The sequence below is a fragment of the Rhinatrema bivittatum genome, chromosome 1 (assembly GCF_901001135.1).
Source record: "Rhinatrema bivittatum chromosome 1, aRhiBiv1.1, whole genome shotgun sequence".
NCBI classification, from domain to species: domain Eukaryota; kingdom Metazoa; phylum Chordata; class Amphibia; order Gymnophiona; family Rhinatrematidae; genus Rhinatrema; species Rhinatrema bivittatum.
The window spans coordinates 4,793,180-4,813,952 of NC_042615.1; the positions used below are offsets into that span (position 1 = coordinate 4,793,180).

Genomic DNA, 20,773 nt, shown 5'->3' on the forward strand with positions numbered 1-20,773 from the left:
ATGGAATGATGCAGTCATAGTCTCGAGGCGGGGGATGCGGTGGCCATGCTTAGATCTGGATAACAGCAGGATATCCTTGGCTGCACTTAGGGAAAACACTGGGCTGCAGATCTGGTCTAATTTAAGTACAGGCAGATTACACTGAGGCTCTGTATGTGCCATTTATTATGAAATTATTTAGCACTGTGCCAATCACACAGAAACACAGATAAAGGTCATAAGGCTCATCTGGACTGCCTATCCACACCTCCTGCTCAGTTTTAGTGTCTCCTCCTCTTCCTCAGAGCTCCTCTGAGCTGTCTCATGCCTTCTTCAATTCTGATTCAGTCCTCATCCCTGCCATCTCACAAGGAGCTTGTTTAAATTCATCCAGCACGCTCTATGTAGAGAAATATTTACCAAGATTACTCGAGAGGTTATCCCTTTTAATTTCATCCCATGTCCCCTAATTGCATTGAGAGAGACTCGTACTTATTCCTTGGAAGTATTTAAATGTATCTCATCTCCGCTTTCCATCCTTTTCTCTGAAGCCCTGCTGTCATTACAAGGAGCTTAAAGAGATGGAGGGATACTGTCATTAGAAGGAGCATAAATAAACGGAGGCGCCACTGACATTACAAGGAGCTTAAACTGATGGAAGTGCCGATATGATTTCAAGGAGCTTAAAATGATGAAAGTGCCGCTGTCATTACAGGGAGCTTAAAGTGATGGAAGTGTCACTGTCATTACAGGGAGCTGAAAGTGATGGAAGTGCCACTATGATTACAAGGAGCTTAAAGTGATGGAAATGCCGCTGTCATTACAGGGAGCTTAAAGTGATGGAAGTGTCGCTATGATTACAAGGAGCTTAAAGTGATGGAAGTGTTGCTGTCTTTACAGGGAGCTTAAAGTGATGGAAGTGTCGCTATGATTACAAGGAGCTTAAAGTGATGGAAGTGTCACTGCCTTTACAAGGAGCTTAAAGTGATGGAAGTGCCGCTGTCATTACAGGGAGCTTAAAGTGATGGAAGTGTCACTGTTATTACAGGGAGCTTAAAGTGATGGAAGTGCCACTGACATTACAAGGAGGTTAAAGTGATGGAAGTGTTGTTATGATTTCAAGGAGCTTAAAATGATGGAAGTGCCACTATCATTACAGGGAGCTTAAAGTGATGGAGGTGTCACTGTCATTACAGGGAGCTTAAAGTGATGGAAGTGTCACTGTCATTACAGGGAGCTTAAAATGATGGTCGTTTCACTGTCATTACAGGGAGCTTAAAGTGATGGAACTTCCGCTATGATTACAAGGAGCTTAAAGTGATGGAAGTGTCACTGTCATTACAGGGAGCTTAAAATGATGGAAGTGTCACTGTCATTACAGGGAGCTTAAAGTGATGGAAGTGTCACTGTCATTACAGGGAGCTTAAAGTGTTGGAAGTGCCACTATGATTACAAGGAGCCTAAAGTGATGGAAGTGCCGCTGTCATTACAGGGAGCTTAAAGTGATGGAAGTGTCAATGTCATTAAAAGGAGCTTAAAGTGATGGAACTGCCGCTATGATTACAAGGAGCTTAAAGTGATGGGAGTGTCACTGTCATTACAGGGAGCTTAAAGTGATGGAAGTGCCGCTATGATTACAAGGAGCTTAAAGTGATCGAAGTGTCACCGTCATTACAGGGAGCTTAAAGTGATGGAAGTGCCGCTGTCATTTCAAGGAACATAAAGTGATGGAGGTGCCTCTGTCATTACAAGGAACCTAAAGTGATAGAAGTTCCTCTATCAGTACAAAGAGCTTAAAGTGATGGAAGTGTCACTGTCCTTACAGGGAGTTGAAAGTGATGGAAGTGTCACAGTTATTAGAGGGAGCTTAAAGTGATGGAAGAGCCACTGTTATTACAGGGAGCTTAAAGTGATGGAAGTGCCACTGACATTACAAGGAGGTTAAAGTGATGGAAGTGTTGTTATGATTTCAAGGAGCTTAAAATGATGGAAGTGCCACTATCATTACAGGGAGCTTAAAGTGATGGAGGTGTCACTGTCATTACAGGGAGCTTAAACTGATGGAAGTGTCACTGTCATTACAGGGAGCTTAAAATGATGGTCGTTTCACTGTCATTACAGGGAGCTTAAAGTGATGGAAGTGTCACTGTCATTACAGGGAGCTTAAAGTGATGGAAGTGCCACTGTCATTACAGGGAGCTTAAAGTGTTGGAAGTGCCACTATGATTACAAGGAGCTTAAAGTGATGGAAGTGTCACTGTCATTACAGGGAGTTGAAAGTAATGGAAGTGTCACAGTTATTAGAGGGAGCTTAAAGTGATGGAAGTGCCACTGTTATTACAGGGAGCTTAAAGTGATGGAAGTGCCACTGACATTACAAGGAGGTTAAAGTGATGGAAGTGTTGTTATGATTTCAAGGAGCTTAAAATGATGGAAGTGCCACTATCATTACAGGGAGCTTAAATTGATGGAGGTGCCACTGTCATTACAGGGAGCTTAAAGTGATGGAAGTGTCAATGTCATTACAGGGAGCTTAAAATGATGGTCGTTTCACTGTCATTACAGGGAGCTTAAAGTGATGGAAGTGTCACTGTCATTACAGGGAGCTTACAAGTGATGGAAGTGTCACTGTCATTACAGGGAGCTTAAAGTGATGGAAGTGCCACTGTCATTACAGGGAGCTTAAAGTGTTGGAAGTGCCACTATGATTACAAGGAGCTTAAAGTAATGGAAGTGTCACTGTCATTACAGGGAGCTTAAAGTGATGGAAGTGTCACTGTCATTACAGGGAGCCTAAAGTGATGGAAGTGCCGCTGTCATTACAGGGAGCCTAAAGTGATGGAAGTGCCGCTGTCATTACAGGGAGCTTAAAGTGATGGAAGTGTCAATGTCATTACAAGGAGCTTAAAGTGATGGAACTGCCGCTATGATTACAAGGAGCTTAAAGTGATGGAAGTGTCACTGTCATTACAGGGAGCTTAAAGTGATGGAACTTCTGCTATGATTACAAGGAGCTTAAAGTGATGGAAGTGCCACTATGATTACAAGGAGCTTAAAGTGATGGAAGTGTCACTGTCATTACAGGGAGATTAAAGTGATGGAAGTGCCGCTGTCATTACAGGGAGCTTAAAGTGATGGAAGTGTCACTGTCATTACAGGGAGCTGAAAGTGATGGAAGTGCCACTATGATTACAAGGAGCTTAAAGTGATGGAAGTGCAGCTGTCATTACAGGGAGCTTAAAGTGATGGAAGTGTCGCTATGATTACAAGGAGCTGAAAGTGATGGAAGTGTCACTGTCATTACAGGGAGCTTAAAATGATGGAACTTCTGCTATGATTACAAGGAGCTTAAAGTGATGGAAGTGCCACTATGACTACAAGGAGCTTAAAGTGATGGAAGTGTCACTGTCATTACAAGAAGCTTAAAGTGATGGAAGTACCGCTATGATTACAAGGAGCTTAAAGTGATGGAAGTGTTACTGTCATTACAGGGAGCTTAAAGGGATGGAAGTGTCACTGTCATTACAGGAAGCTTAAAGTGATGGAAGTGCCGCTATGATTACAGGGAGCTTAAAATGATGGAAGTGCTGCTGTCATTACAAGGAACTTAAAGTGATGTAGGTGCCTCTGACATTACAAGTGTTACGTCCCCAGGCCCTGCCCTGGGTCCTCCACTGTCAATGTCATTACAAGGAGCTTAAAGTGATGGAACTGCCGCTATGATTACAAGGAGCTTAAAGTGATGGAAGTGTCACTGTCATTACAGGGAGCTGAAAGTGATGAAAGTGCCACTATGATTACAAGGAGCTTAAAGTGATGGAAGTGCAGCTGTCATTACAGGGAGCTTAAAGTGATGGAACTTCTGCTATGATTACAAGGAGCTTAAAGTGATGGAAGTGTCACCGTCATTACAGGGAGCTTAAAGTGATGGAAGTGTCACTATCATTACAGGGAGCTTAAAGTGATGGTAATGCCGCTATTACAAGGAGTTTAAAGTGATGGAAGTTCCGCTGTCATGACAGGGAGCTTAAAGTGATGGAAGTGTCACTGTCATTACAGGGAGCTTAAAGGGATGGAAGTGTCACTATCATTACAGGAAGCTTAAAGTGATGGAAGTGCCGCTATGATTACAGGGAGCTTAAAATGATGGAAGTGCTGCTGTCATTACAAGGAACTTAAAGTGATGTAGGTGCCTCTGACATTAGAAGTGTTACATCCCCGGGCCGTGCCCTGGTTCCTCCACTTACCTTGAGGCCGGCCTGGGCTGCTGAGGTACCGACTAGGCCTGGCCAGGCCTCGGCCGAGGCACTCCCTCCTCGAGGGAGACGACTGCGTTCCGTTGCATCTGGCCCCGCCCCCTAGGCGCGCCCACGCGCGCAGGGGCTCTGAATTTAAAGGGTCCAGCACGGGAACTCTAGGAGAGCCCCAAGGATGACGTCAGACGCTGCCGGGCCATTTAAACCCTGCAGCCACTGCTAGACCTTGCCTTGCAACGAGGTTCACTCTTCTGAGTTGCTAGTTGCTGCTTCGGACTCCTGTCTGTCTTCAGCTTCTGACCCTGCTTCATCCATCGACTCCAGCTTCAGCTTTCGTTCCTGGTTTTGCCTTCTGACTTCTGGCTCCTGACCCTCCTTTGTCCATTGACTCCGACTTCAGCTTCTGTTCCTGGCTTGTCTTCAGCATCTGATTTCGGACTTCTGATCTTGGCCTGTCCCTGGACTCCAGCTTCAGTCCTCATCTCTTCTACAGGTACCTGGTTCTTCACCCGCCTGGAGGATTCTCCTAAGTCCCAGCAGCTTGGGTCCTCAAGGGCTCCTCTGGAGGACCGCGTGCTTCCAAGGGTGAAATCTCTTCTGGCCTCCTGGGCTCTACTGCTTCCGTCGACTACCTCTTCGGCTGCTTCTCTGGTCCTTGGTCACATAGGATCACACCTAAGTCCAAGATGCCTGGGTCCCTACAGGCTCCTCCTGGGGGGACCTCTGGTTTCCAGTGGTGAAGCCTTTTTGGAACACCTCTTCAGCGCCACCTCCAGGCTGCGACGCCCACTGTGAGTCCCCATAGTGTACACTATCAGTTTCAGCCGGCCCAAGGGTCCACTCCCCGTAACAACAAGTAGCTTAAAGTGATGGAAGTGCCACTGTCATTTCAAGGAACTTAAAGTGATAGAAGTGCTGCTATCAGTACAAGGAGCTTAAAGTGATGGAAGTGCCGCTGTCATTTCAAGGAACTTAAAGTGATGGAAGTGCCATTATGATTTCAAGCAGCTTAAAATGATAGAAGTGCCACTATCAGTACAAGGAGCTTAAAGTGATGGAAGTGTCACTGTCATTACAGGGAGCTGAAAGTGATGGAAGTGTCACTGTTATTACAGGGAGCTTAAAGTGATGGAAGTGCCTCTGACATTACAAGGAGCTTAAAGTGATGGAAGTGTCACTGTCATTACAAGGAACCTAAAGTGATAGAAATGCCACTATCAGTACAAGGAGCTGAAAGTGATGGAAGTGTCACTGTTATTACAGGGAGCTTAAAGTGATGGAAGTGCCACTGTTGTTGATACAAGGGATTGGACCCTTGGGCCAGCCTTGAGGAGAAGAGTAGTTGGATTCCACTGAAGAGAAGGCCGGGTTGGCAGCTGGGTGACTGAATACCGTGAAAAAGCTTCACCCTGGAATTCCATGGTACCCCGGGAGGGGCCCTTGAGCACCCGGACCGCTGGGATTTAGGCGACGATAGAGCAAAGCGATGAGAAGACGATCCAAAAGTCGAGGCAGGCAGCAGACAGGAGGAACAAAGAGGAGCCGAGGTCAAAAGCCAGAGAATCAAGCAAAGGAATCCGAAACATATACCGTGGACTGGAACAGGATCAGAAGAATCAGGAGTCACAGGAGCAGGAGCCACTGGATCAGGAGTCACCGGAGCAGCAATTTACTCTGAAGAGGAACTTCTTGCAAAGCAATTCTAAGCAGACAGACGCTGGCTTAAGTAGCTTGCCGGCGTCTGACGTCATCAAAGGAGCTGTCTGTTGCCTCCAGGTGCTGGGCCGTTAAAGATCCTTTCTCGCGCGTGTGTGCCCCTGGAGGGGTGGAGCTAGACTTGGACCTCGGCGGCGTCTCCCTCGCCAGCTGGCAACTTTGAAGGCCTAATGAAACCTTTCTGTAAATTCTCCTCGATGTACTCGGACATAGCCTTATTCTCTATTGCAGAGAGTGGATAGACACGTCCCTTAGGAGGTTCAGTGTTTGGTTTCAGCCGAATGGCACAGTCATAAGATCTGTGTGGAGGGAAAACACATTGCTGAAGGATGCATATTGAGGCGGCAGTCCTGCCATCACTGGAGTTATAGGCCTGCAGAGAACAGGAGAAACTTCCTTAAGGCAACTGCCATGACAACCTAGGCCCCAGCGGAAGAGTTCCAAGTAGGACCAGTCGAATTGAGGCTGATGCAACTGCAACCAGGGTAACCCCAGAACGATAGGGTGCATGGCCTTCTCTAATACAAAGAAGGGAATTGTCTCCATATGGAGGGCTCCGGTGCGAAGAGTCACTGGTTCGGTTCGACAAGTCACATCACCGGGCAAAGGCTCTCCATGGATGGATGACAAGAGTAGTGGAGCTTCTAAAGTAACAAGGGGAATCCTCAAATGTTCCACTAGGCGGCGAAGTATAAAGTTGCCTTCTGCCCCCGAATCCACAAGGGCAAGAGTCTGGATTGTAGACGGTCCGCAAGTTAGGGAGACTGGTAGAGAGCGAGGAGGAGAAGGCGTCGTAAGGCCTAAGAACAATCCTCCTGCAGGACTTTGGCCCGTCCGTTTCCTGGACGAATAGGGCATGTTGGGACATCGTGACCAGCTTGTCCACAGTACATACATAAGCCATGCCTCTTCCGGTCTTCTCTCTTTTGAAGTCAAATGACTGCGACCAAGTTGCATTGGTTCTTCTCCACTGGCAACAGATACTGATGTAACCATCCAAGGTGCAAGTTTAGCACGAGTCTCCTTCTGAACCGGTTCTTTAATAGGCTTGAGTTCTTTCACCTTATCACGAAGCCGGTGGTCAATTCTAGTAACAAACGCCACTAGTTCATCCAGCGAGTCAGGTGTCTCACGAGCGGCAAGCTCATCCTTCAAGCGGGTATTCAGACCTCTGAAGAAGAGAGGTTTCAGGCATCTAGGTTCCCAGCATAATTCTGTAGCAAGAGTCTTGAACTCTATTGCAAAATCAGCCAGTAGTCAGTTGCCTTGCTTCAGGTCCACCAGGTCAGAACCAGCAACAGTCACTCAAGCAGGATCGTCAAAAACGGATTTAAATAATTCTAGAAATCCATCAATATCCTGCAGGATTGGATCCTTACGTTCCCACAGTGTTGAAGCCCAAGACAAGGCCCCTCCATCAAGATGAGATAGAATATAAGTAGTCTTGGCGTAGGCTGTGAGGAAGTGTGCAGGCTGCAATACGAAATGCATGCAGCATTGGTTTAGGAAACCTCTAGTTCTTTGAATCTCTCAGAGAAACAAACTGGAGCAGCCAGAGGTACCATAGCCTTTATAGTTACTTCAGGTAACTGACCTTCATTACTGGAAGTAGTGCCTTGCGTCTTCTGTGCTTGTAGCTGATGAAACGCTGAAGTGAGTTTCTCCAAAGCGTCTTGTTGTTTAGCAATGCACAGGGCCAGGCCAGGGACGGCCTGTAAGCTGTGCCGGATCTATGGAGTTAGCAATCTTTTATAATTAGGGAGGTTTGGGTGGACCTTTGGACACTGTGGCAGCTGACCACGTCCATGGGGGGAAGTCCCGTGAGGGGCCACAGGTCAGGCTCAGCTTAGTACACACAAACACAGAGATTGATCTTTTATTAGACAATGTGATGAAGCCACCAGAGGTGGCAGTACTGAGCAGTAGAAGTAGCCCGGCTGGGCTAGTGTCCCTCAGGCGCTGGAACAGCGACTCCTTCGGTAGCAGTGCTGTAGTGGAAAGAACTGAGAATAATGAGTACAGTGGAATATGCACAAAGCCCCAGTATAGAGAACCCCAGGATAGGGAGAGCAGGCCCTTGAGGAGCGAGTACCTGATCCCTGAGAGCTGAGAGGCTTGAAGGTGATGTACTCACACAGCAGTTCCACGTAGGAGATGGCACTAGGGCTGGAACAGAGGCAGGCCCTCGAGGAGCGAGTACCTGGTTCCAGGGAACAGCTCTAAGGTGAAGATGGTAGTACTCACTGGTGTTGAAGATAAGGAATCCTTCCAGGCAGAAGAGAAGGTAGGAGCATGCAGCGAGTCAGGGAAGATGGGCCCTCGAGGCGCGAGTATCGGTTTCCTGATAGCGACCTGAAAAGCAAGTGAGGCCCCCGAGGAGCAGGTACCCCGTTAGCGTTAAGAGTTCAATGGAAGATTGGAGAGGCAGAGTAGCTGGGTACAGAGAGCGAATCCCATCCGTAAAATACCCCCTTGCTAACTCAAAGGCTAGCAAACATCATAGGCTTTAAATATCCAGGCAGCGTGACGTCATCACAGGGGGATACCACTGAGGTTCGTGCCAAGTAGGAAATAAGAGTGAGGGCCGTGCGGCGCACGCGCCCTAAGGTACCAGCGGAGCATGGTGGGAGGCAACGCCCAAGCCAGTCCGGGGACGCCAGAGAGGACTGCAGGCAGATGCCGCGGCAGCCAGGCGTCCATCCATAGCGAGAGGAGGTGCAAAGAAAGAAAGGTAGGCGGAGTGAAGCCGTTGGGAAGGGACGGTTGCAACAGCAGCCTGGGTTCTAAGTTGGTAAAGTGCATTAGAAATTGTTTGAGTGACAGGCAACAGAGGGAAGTGGTAAATGGAGAGCCTCAGGTTCCATTTCTGGAGTCAATTTTGTTCAATACTTTTATAAGTCATATTGTACAGGGTTTGATAGAAAAAGATGATCTTTCTTCAGATAATACAAAGATCTGCAACACCGTGGATCCTCCAGCAAGATTAGAAAAATGAGCAGTGATCAAACTAAGCTTAAGGACTGGTCAAGAGTTTGACAATAAAGATTTAATGCAAAAAAGTGCAGTCTGGGCACAGAAACCCAAGATAGCAATACAAGAGCTGGGTGGGGGGAGCGATGTATAGTTCTACATTTGGGGCACAGAAACCTCAGAGAGAAGTACATGGATGTGTGTGTGGGAGGGGAATTAATGGTTCTACATTTGGGGCACAGAAACCCTAGAGAGAAGTACATGGATGTGTGTGGGGGAGGGGGGGGGGAGAATTAATGGTTCTGCATTTGGGGCACAGAAACCCTACAGAGAAGTACATGGATGTGTGTGTGTGTGTGTGGGGGGGGGGGGGGGGGGGGGAGGGAGAATTAATGGTTCTGCATTTGGGGCACCGAAAACCCAGAGCAGTGGTTCTCAACCTTTTTTTGGCCGGGACACACCTGACAGATGGTTCTCACATGCGTGACACACTGCACATGTGACCGTCACTGGGCTATATGTAAACAAACACTCTGCATCCTCAGGAACCCCCCTGACCCACAATAATGGATGTAAAGCAGAATTATGACATTCCCCATACAACTCACCCTACAAAAAAAGATATTCTGGTTCTGATGACATCTCAGTAACAGCAACACAAACTCCTTTTACTACCAGGCATAATAGCCCTACTTATGAAAAGACAGCAATTTATCACTAATGCATATCCTATTGAGAAAATACAACAAATAAGACTGATACTGTAAAATACCTCACCTCCATCACATATACAGAACCAACCTAACATACTCCCAGGATCTGCAGTTATGCACATAAACTAATCTGCACACAGTTACACCTGTATTATGGAATGCACTCAAACAGTAACAACCCTACCTATGAAAAGGCAACACTACAAATATTAAATCAGGCCCTAAACACCAATACACCTCCTATTAGGAAAACAGAACTAGCCAAGCAGCTATAGATCCCAACACAGAAATAATTGTATAACTATACTAATAAGCAGAATAAATGTTTCACAACAACTATGAACAGAATAATAACTAACAATTAAAAACTCATAAAAATTATTTAAAATTCTCCAAACACCAATAAAATATTTCAAAACAGCAGACACATCACATAATATTCAGTAATTAAAATGGCAGTCAATCAAGAAAAATAAACTTAAAAAGCCACCTTTACTAACCCCCTCCAGCAGCTCTCCTACTCCTCTTCCATGCAGGCCAGTAGCACACACCAGAAGCAGCAGTAGTGGCTGAAGCTCTGTACTCATGGTCCTCTTCCTTAGGGCCCATGACCAGTCTCTCTGTCTCTCACACACACACATACCAGTCACACCCCCATGACCAGTTTCTGTCTTTCACACACCAATCATCTCCCGATCAGTCTTTCTCTTACATACACACCAGTCACCTTCCCGATCAGTCTCTCTCTCTCTCATGCACACACACACACACAGCCTTCCCACTTCCATGTTCTTTCTTACATATACAGGCTTCTCACTCCCATTCTGTGTCTCACACACACCCACACACCCAGGTTTCTCACTCCCATGCTCACTCTCTTCACATGCACAGGCTTCTCATTCCCATAATCACTTTCTTTCTCTCTCTCTCTCTCTCTCACACACCAGTCACCTCACCAGTCTCTCTCATGCATACACACACACACAAGCTCCCCACTCCCATGCTCTCACATACACAGGTTTCTCACTTCCATGCTTTCTCTCTCTCTCTCTCACACACATACACACACACACACATGCACCAGTCACTTCCCTGACCAGTTTCTCTTTCTCTCTCACACACACACTCCAGTCATTTCCCTGACCAGTCATTTTCATTGTCTCTCACATATACACACATTACCTTTCTAACCAGTTTCTCTCACACACATGCTCTCTCTCATACACTTACACACATGCTCTCAATCAAATACATGCTCTCACTTAAACACAGGCTTTCAATCACAGTTACACATAAACACTCTCAATCACACACACATTCTCTCACACACAGGCTGACTGGCTGTCTCCCTCTACCTCTCACTTCCTGCCCCCTCCCCCCCCCCCCACGAGCACAAATAGTAGCTGCAGCAGCCTCCTTCTCCAGCCCCTGCAGGCCAAGAAAGAAGAATCCCATTGGCCGGGGGAGGCCAATGCTGCTTTCTCCTTTGCCAATTGCTGGCTGCTTCAGATTTTGCTCCAGGCCCATGCTACTGCTTGGGGACAATTCTGGTGCTGCTATTTTTTCATGCAGCATGGCTCTTTCTTCTTCCTGCGCACCCCTCTGCACATCACTTCCTGTTCCGGGCCATCGGGGCAAGTGCGGGAAAAAGAAAAGGCCCAGCCTCCACTAACACTGCTGCTGTTCCCATCCGGGCTGATAGCCTGGGCGGCAATAGCAGCAGTGGAAAATCATTTGCTTCTCACTCGGTGAAGGAAGAGGAGGGAAGAGCAGCAGAAGACCAGTAGCATGCAACACACCTGCCAGTGCTTGGCGACACACCGATTGAGAATCACTGCCCCAGAGAGCAGTACATGGAGGAAAGGATTTGCTGAAATATGCACCAAATAGGAGAGAAATATCAGTATCATCACGTCTGATGATCTCAAGATAGAGAAAATGTACAGTCCTGCATTTAGGGATGGAGAAACCCAAGAGAGCAGTATACAATGGGGGAGGGAATATAAATAGGATAAAATAAATTCAAAAGGGCATGCGATATGCACAGAGTCTAGAGGATGGAATGAAGAGACAGGGTAACCCGTGGTAACATAAGATGTAACATTTCTGTATGGAGGTAACCTGCACAGAGCAGCAGATATTACCCTTAACACTTCACTGGGCAGCCTGGATGGACCTTTATGTTCTTTTTCTGCTGTCATTTACTATGTTACAGTATAGATAAGGAAGATAATGATACAGGGTCTACAGCAAAACCTTTATAAGATGAGATTTAAGACCCCCCTACAGACAAAAAATGTCTACCCTAGAGGAGAGAACAGAGATAGGGAATACAATAGATACATTCAAATTCCTCAAAGGCAGAAATAATACACAAGAAACAAATCCTTTCAGTGGAAAGGAAGTTTTAGAACAAGAGAGTTGTGATATGAGACTCAAAGGGGGTAGACTGAGGAGTAACATCAGAAAGTATTTCCTCATGAGTTGCCAGAGGGCAAGAGCCGGAGACTAAAATGGCCGCTGCACAGATTACACGCTAGCATCTCGTCTCCTCGGAAGTCATTTCAGTCTTGCCTTTCCTGTGATTGCCTTTACAATTTCTGAATTAAAATATGCCTCACACTAAAAGGAAGGCAAGAATAAGGAATAATTTATTTAATTTATTTAAAATAATTTATATACCGGAGGTTCCTGTATAATATACATATCACCCCGGTTCACAAAGAACAGTAACTATCGCTACAAATAGCGGTTTACATAGAACAGAATAAAAGAAGTTTTACATTGAACAAAAACTAAGTAACAAGTTTTTACATTGAAGTCAGCATGTGTAAATTTCTGATTAACAAAGGAAGAAAAAAAATAGATCTGAATAACTCGTTGTGGGCTTGAAAAAACTTTTCTTCGTGTTCTTGGCTCTAGGGGAAAGCTTGTTTGAAAAGCCAAGTCTTAAGTTTCCCTTTAAATGTAGAGTGGCATGGTTCCAAACGAAGGTCTGGAGGGAGCGAGTTCCAAAGTGAAGGGCCCGCTGTGGATAATGCACGTTTCCTCAGAACGGATTTCGCAGGTTGTGTGATTAGTCTGTTCTGATAGGCGCTTCTGGTTGGTTTCACAGATGTGTGTAATTGAATTTGGAATGTTAGGTTGAGAGGTGCGATGTTGTGTAAGGCCTTATGTATCATCATTAGAGACTTGAACTGGATCCTGTAGTTAATTGGAAGCCAGTGGAGATGGTGGAGAATTGGGGTGATATGATCTCTCTTTTTGGCATTTGATAGAATTCTTGCAGAGGCGTTTAGGACCATCTGAAGTGGTTTGATGGTGCATGCTGGAAGGCCTAGGAGGAGAGAGTTACAGTAATCCAGCTTTGGGAGTATGATGGCTTGTAAAACCATGCGGAAGTCTCTGTATAGGAGGAGAGGTTTGAGTTTCTTTAATGTTTGAAGTTTAAAGAAACATTCTTTTGTTGTGTTGTTGACGAATTTGTTGAGACTGAGTCTGTTGTCTATGATGACTCCCAGGTCTCTAACTTGTTGCGTGGTGGAGAGCCCTGCGGTGACCGGATGTTGATTAGTGTTAGAATGTGAGGAAGGGGTATAGTTTTCAGGAGTTATAATGAGGATTTCAGTTTTGTTTTTGTTTAGAACCAAGTTGAGGCTGGTGAGTAGATTGTTGATAGCTGACAGACCTCTACGCTTTTCTCAGATTTTCGACAATCGATGTTAGCAGGATCCATTCAGAAACAGCCGAAGGGAGGAGCCGCGGGAGGAATCTGTGTAGGGCAGACGCTGATCCTCATGGCAGAGGAAACATCTTTGAGCCCCGGCGGGCCAACAGTCCCTAAACCTCCGTCTGGTTCCTCAAGAAGATCAGAGGACATGGTGGAAGAGTTGATAGGAAAAACATCCTCAGATGTCCTTGATGCCCCAAGAAAGAGCGGAGGGGATCCGCTAACTTTGGTGAGCTCAGTGTTCCAGAGCTTCACGGGATCGAAGGGAGAGGCCCAGCTTGACCATGACGGAGGGAGCGGCATGACTGAGATGGGAGTGAAAGAACCAGATATAGAGGTAATATGTAATCCACCATTAGTGAGGCCTACTAAAATTACTTTAGAGGAAATTTGGAATGCACTTACAACAATGGATAAATCCATAAATGTATTGACCTCAATGCTTAAAGAAAGTATGACTAAGGTGCAGGGTTTGGACAGTAAAATAATAGCTGTTGAATCATCTGTAAAAGCAATAGAAGTTTATTTATTTATTTAAAACTTTTATATACTGACATTCAAATGGATATCACATCGGTTTACAAATAACTGGGAGGGAATAACTTTAACAGAGAGAATGGAAAATAAAAGTTACATATAACAGGGATATTGAAGGAACGGGGAGAGGTAGAAAGTGGTCAGGATAACCTAGAGAGAGATTAATAATATGTAGACGGTGGAAACAGAGATTAATAATATGTAGAAGGTGGGAACAATAATTATATTACAATTGCTATGAGGTCAGGAGTGTGGGAGGATTAGGTGAATGCTTGTTTGAAAAGCCAAGTTTTAAACTTTTTTTTTAAGGTTATTGTACAGTGTTATTGGCGTAGATCGGTTGGCATCGAGTTCCATATTGTTGGTCCAGCTATGGAAAGAGCACGTTCTCTGGTAGAGGTGAGATGGGTAAATTTGTGAGAAGGAGTAGACAGGGAACCTTTGTAAGTAGATCTGGTTGGTCTGCTGGAGGTATGGTAATGGAGGGAATCATTGAGTCAGTGAATCTCTTTATTGTGCAGGGTTTTGTGGATAATTGTTAGGCTTTTATGTAGGATTCAAGCTGGGATCAGGAGACAATGGAGGTCTCTGAGGATTGGGGTGATGTGGTCCGATCTGCGTGAGTTGGTAAGGATTCTGGCTGCTGCATTTTGCAGCATTTGAAGAGGTTTGATTGAAATAGAAGGCAGGCCCAAGAGTAGGGCATTGCAGTAGTCAATCTTTGAGAATAGGGTGGCTTGGAGGACTGTCCGGAAATCATTGTGGTGTAGTAGGGGTCTTAATTTCTTAAGTATATGCAGTTTGTAGAAGCAATCCTTAGCTGTGTTATTGATGTGTTTTTGTAGGTTGAGGTGATTATCCAGGATGACCCCTAGATCATGTTGTGAGAAAGAAAGAATGGGGTGAGGAGGGGAAGGGGGGTTGTGACGGGCTGGGGAGATAAAAAGTAGTTCCGTTTTTGAGGAGTTTAAGGCGAGGTTGAGGTTGGTGAGAAGACGGTTGATTGAAGTGAGGCATTTGTCCCAGGTTTTGAGAGCATTGGTTACGGAATCGGGGACAGGGATGAGTATCTGAACATCATCCGCATAGATATAGTGAGAAAGCCCCAGGTCAGCAAAGAGTTGGCATAGTGGTAGGAGGTAAATATTGAAGAGGTTTGGGGAGAGGGAAGAGCCTTGAGGGACCCCATGTGTTAACTTAATGGGGTTGGATTCATGGTTGCCAATTCTGACTTTGTAATGGTGGTTGTTCAGGAAGGATGTAAACCAACTCAGAGCTGTACCTGAAATACCAATGTCAAAGAGGCAGTTGATTAGAATGTTATGGCTGACGGTGTCGAAAGCAGAGGAGATGTCTAGCATGGCCAGGATAAATGATTGGCCCTTGTCAAGCCCTTTGAGAATGGTATCTGATAGGGAAATTAAGAGGGTTTCCGTGTTGAAGAACTTCCGGAAACCAAATTGTGAAGGGAATAAAAGGCTATGTTTTTCGCTATGAATGAGAGGTTAGATATTGGTCTGAAGTTAGCGGGGACTGTGGAGTCTAGATTTGGTTTCTTTAAAATAGGTTTGAGGATAGCTTGTTTCAGTTCAGAGGGGACCAGTCCAAAGATGAGAGAACAGTTAATAATTTCTGATATGGGTTTGACTATAATGTCTGGGATAGTTAGAAGAGATTTTGTAGGGATGGAGTCTTCCGGGTGGGTGGAGGGCTTCATTTTCTTTAGGAGTACTGTTATCTCTAAAGTGGAGGTAGGTTCGAAGGAGTCAAGAGTGGTGTTAGGATTCTTCTGGATGGTGTAAGTGAGAGGGGAGGAAGGGGGGAATTTCGAGATGAGATTGGTGATTTTGGTATGAAAAAAGTTATCTAGTTCATTGCATTTGTATTTTGCATCATTATCTGTGGAGGGGAGGGGAGCCGAGTTTGTGAGGATTGATACGTAAGCAAAGAGGGCTTTAGCATCGTATTGGTAGTTGTGGATTTTTTGAGCATAGTAATTTTTTTTGTTTTCAGGATGGAAGTTCTGTAGGGGTGAAGAGTGTGTTTGTAGGATGCTAGAAGGGCAGGGGTAGGGTTATTGCGCCATTTCTTTTCTTTGGCTCTTAGTTGTTGTTTAAGAGACTTAAGTTCGATAAGCGGGGAAGCATTACTATTGAGGAGGCCTTGGGGGGGGGGGGTAGATTAGGCAGATTTGAAGATGCAGAGATTTGAAGAAACCAATTTCGAATTTATGAGCTATGTTAACCTCTTGAGGGATAAGTTTAAATTCTTTCTTGGCTGCCAGTAGGAGGCCACCCCCTCTTTTTTTGTGTCTGGGGAGGGAGTATATATCGTAGAGGTGGGTGGGGAGTTGGTTCAATAGTACAATGTCGGTCTGATTAAGCCATGTTTCTTTGATAGCACAGATGTCTGGCTGGGTGTCAAGCAAAAGGTCGTTCAGGATGGGAATTTTTTTGGTTAGAGATTGGGAATTGAAAAGATGGAGTGATAGTGTAGTTAGGCAGAGGAGTTGTGTTAATGGAGAGATCATAATGGGTACTAGTGATCTGAGGTTTGATGCGGGGGGGGGGGAAGGAGTAGACTTGTTTTCGAAGATAGGGTCGGTAGTTAAGTATGGGAATGGGGTAGGATGCCATGTTGTGTTAGGGATGAGGGTACTCTGGATACTCTTGGAGGTTCTGGTGGAGTGGGGACAATATGTGTCTCAGATCTGGTTGCTAGAATATGTTGTAGTGTTTAATAAGGAGTTGCAATGAGTGGAGGGAGCTTGGGACCAGGATTGAGGGGCTAATTAAGGCCTGGGATAATATAGGTATGACAATAGGGAGGGGGTGTCCCAGGTGGACAGGGTGGAAATGGAATAAGGATGGACGGGGTAGACTGCGGTTGCTGAGAGGGTGTGAGGACTGTAGTGAGTGGGATACCAGGATGGAGGGGGAAAGAAGTGGCTGCACTAAGGGGCTAGCTCCTTGGTCGCACTCCTTAGGCGCGTGACGCATGGCGCGCGATGCCTAGGTCGCGGCTTTACTTTTAAAAGGCTGGAGGAGTGCCTTCCACGGCCGATGACATCAGAGGTAGGCCGGGCGAAGGGGGTTGGAGGCGCAGCCTGGTTCGTCAGGTGCCTCGTGGTGCGGCCTGCTCCGGACCCCGATGAGTCGGTCGCGGGAGCGTGGGCCGGGGGTCGGGCGGTCAGTCGAGGACGGTCGCCGAAGAGAAGGACGCCGGTCGCAGGCCTTACTTTTAAAAGGCTGGAGGAGCGCTTCCCACAACCAATGACATCAGAGGTAGCCCGGGCGAAGGGGGTTGGAGGCGCAGCCTGGTTCGTCAGGTGCCTCGCGGTGCGGTCTGCTCCGGACCCCGATGGGTCAGTCGCCGGTCGCGGGAGCGTGGGCAAGGGGTCGGGCAGTCGAGTCGAGGACGGTCGCCGAAGAGAAGGACGCTGGTCTCAGGCCTTACTTTTTAAAGGCTGGAGGAGCGCTTCTCATAACCGATGACATCAGAGGTAGGCCGGGCGAAGGGGGTTGGAGGCGTGGCCTGGTTTGTCGGGTGCCTCGCGGTGCGGCTTGCTCTGGACCCCGATGGGTCAGCCGGGGATCGGACGGTCGCCGAAGAGAAGGACGCCAGTCGCAGGCCTTACTTTTAAAAGGCTGGAGGAGCGCCTCCCACAGCTGATGACATCAGAGGTAGGCCGGGCGAAGGGGGTTGGAGGCGCGGCCTGGTTCGTCGGGTGCCTTCGGGTGAAAGAAGTTCAAAATAATTTGGTTAAATCGGAAAATATGTGTAATAAGAAATTGGAAGCTATGGAAAACGAGTTAAGGAGAGCAAATTTAAGAATACTGAATTTTCCAAAGTCAAGAATAGTTACACCATGAGACTTGTTCAGAAGTTACCTTGTTAATGTTCTTAAATTTCTTGAACAAGCTATACCAGCTATCTCAAAAATATTTTATATACCGTCTGTTAAAGATGGGAAGAATGATTTGCAAAACCAATTGAATGAATCCATGGTAAATCTATCTGCTATCTTGGAAATGTCTAAGGAAATAATAATAGACTCTAGAGCCATACTCTTAGTCACATTTACCTTTATTACTGAGAGAGACTCCGTACTAAGATTAGCTTTTTGGAATCAAGTCCAAGAATTTTATGGACAACAAATTCGTGTTTTTCCTGACATTACGAAAGTCACCCAAGAAAGAAGAAAAAAGTTTCTGATGATGAGAAAAGAAGTGATATCAAGAGGTGCCAGATATCAATTGCGCTTTCCTTCAAAATGTATGATTATACATCAAAATTCAAGATACATATTTACTGAACCGGATCAATTACGTCTGTTCCTGGACACTCACTCCTAAAATATCTTTGTTCGTTGGTTGGCTATTAAAAGTAAATAGAGTGGGGATATTCTGCAGCAATTTAACTGTTAGTTTTTCTTCTGTTCTGCTCTTTTTTCTGATATCTTAGTCTCCTATATTCTTATTATAGTTTCAGACTGTTTTTCATTTAAAATAGAGTATGAGTATAAATACTTGAATTATTACTGATTGTATATGAAGTCTGAATTTTTCTGAATAGTAATACTATTGTAATATATGGAAAGTCAATAAAAAAGAAATAAAAAAAAAAGAAAGTATTTCCTCATAGGTGTAAGGGTCTTTAGAGAGGGTTCTCTGTGGAGACAAGACTATTTGGTGGCTGTGAAAAAACAGAAAGGTAATAGCACAATGAGATTGCACTGATCACTCTTGTAGAAATAGCCAAGGCAGCTGAAATGCTAAAATATTATGCCAAGGTTAGTCAGTACGTCAAATGTTAGCATTAAGTTTCACTTCTGCCTTCTGGGCTCAACTTATAAGAAATTATATGACTTACAAGAATGCAGTCTTATTAGTATAAATGAGAGAAAATAATGCCAACCAGTTGGATAATGTTATGCAAACAAAAAAAACCCGAACTCATTGGTGTGTAAGTTAGGGGTGGTGATGTATTTAACTGACTGTAATGGCCTAGGAATTCCTAGCTGGAGGTTTACTCTACATTGCAGGGTAAGCTACAGTGCTCCTTATAAAATAACTTATAATAAAAAGTCAAGAATTTTCTTGTACGGGCTATTAGTATTCAGAGTTTATTAGTGCCCCCTACATTGTTTGGCTGAGGAAAGGGGGAGGGGGGTCTATGTGATTGGTAAGTAAAGGATTCTCCATTCTCCCCCTTCCCATACCTAAGGATACACATTTTGTAGCATTGCCAACAGCAGAGAGACAAATTTGACTTTTAGATTTTAGGTTTACCTCATATAAACAGGGCATACCCCTGGATTCTGAGTAGGCTCCCCTATTAGTTTCAGGGCAAATATAATGTCTTTTAGGTTCACCTTGAATTCCAGGGCTTTAGGATATTAGACAGACTTCCTTATTAGTTGCAGGGCAAGTATGTGACTGGATGAGCCTAGGCATACCACAGACACATGGAGCTCACGGTTCCTTTAGCAAAGCTTGACTGAGTTAAAAGTTTATCTCTGTGTGCTGGGAAGGAGATCTCAGAATAGTAATAGTGACGTGAACATCAGGGTTAAAGCGCATGGGAAGATTCCCCTGATAGAGGCAGAATATAAAGTTTCTCAGACTAGTATTTAGGGATGTCCAGTGTGAATGTATGCTCGAGACTGCTAATTGCAATGATTGCATGTTTGCTTTGTCTGTTTTGCTGGAGTGACAATATCTTTAAATCTTGGGTAATTCACGAGTGGCTGATTTTGTGTTTAATTGTCCTTTGAAGACTTTACTTTTCTTCCTGTGAGCTCTAGGTGACTAGAATAGTTGTGATAAGCTTATTGTACAGAAAGCAGGGTTCTCCTCATGGAATCTTGCACATTGTGATAAAGAATTTCTATATTTTCATGTCTGTCCTTGTTAGCTTGAGAGGTTAACTTTTATATATCTCTGCTTCCTTTCTTCTTTATGTGTCATGAGTGCCAGTGCTAGTGAAACCCATGCCTGCGATGCTTAGTAGGAAAAGAATGGTATAAGTGCTAATGTGTTGATGGATTTTAATAGCTATGCTCTGTGGGGTACATTTTAAAAAAGAGCTCGCGCACGTACTTTTGTTCGCTCACCAGACGCGAACAAAAGTACACCAGATTTTATAAGATACGCGCGTAGCCGCGCGTATCTTATAAAATCTGGGGTCGGTGAGCGCAAGGGGGGTGCACATTTGTGCAACTTGCGCGTGCCGAGCCCTGCGCGCGCTGCCCGTTCCCTCCGAGGCCGCTCCGAAATCGGAGCGGCCTCGGAGGGAACTTTCCTTCCACCCCCCCACACCTTCCCCTCCCTAACCCACCCTCCCGGCCCTATCTAAACCCTTCCCCTACCTTTATTCCAAAAGTTACTACTGCCTCTGGACCGCCCTTTTTGCAAGCCCCGGGACTTACGCGCGTCCCGGGGCTTGCGCATGCAGGTTTTTTTTTTAAGAGTTACGCGCTTACCTTAAGCGCGTAACCCTTTTATAATCCAGCCCTGTGTGTGTGTATGTGTGTGTGTGGGGGTTTAGAAATAGTGTATTTTTGTACAGTAACAATATGCTCTAGCATGCCTGAGTTAACTTCTGGTTGATATTCTGTAAATATTTCTTTTCATTTTCTGTGCTTAGCAAGCTGAAAAACAAATCCACTCTACATTTTTCCTCTGTCTCTGTGTCCTTATTTTTCCTCCATGGCCAATTTTTCTGTCACTAGCCTGTATCTGGACAGCTAAACTGCTTATATAATAATTGTAATGATTAAGACAGACTAGAAACAAAGTCAGAAAATAAACATCACATATGATCCCAGATCAGACAACTAAAGTTCTGGTGAGATGAAATCATGTGCTTAG

The 20,773-nt window shown here is 45.3% G+C and overlaps 1 protein-coding gene across 2 annotated transcripts in view; it reads right to left on the reverse strand.

The window, feature by feature from the left end:
- The window catches only part of LOC115074355 (bifunctional heparan sulfate N-deacetylase/N-sulfotransferase 3-like), a 416,141-nt gene that overhangs the window by 69,728 nt on the left and 325,640 nt on the right, over positions 1–20,773 (reverse strand). The gene's annotated exons all lie outside the window — the stretch shown is intronic.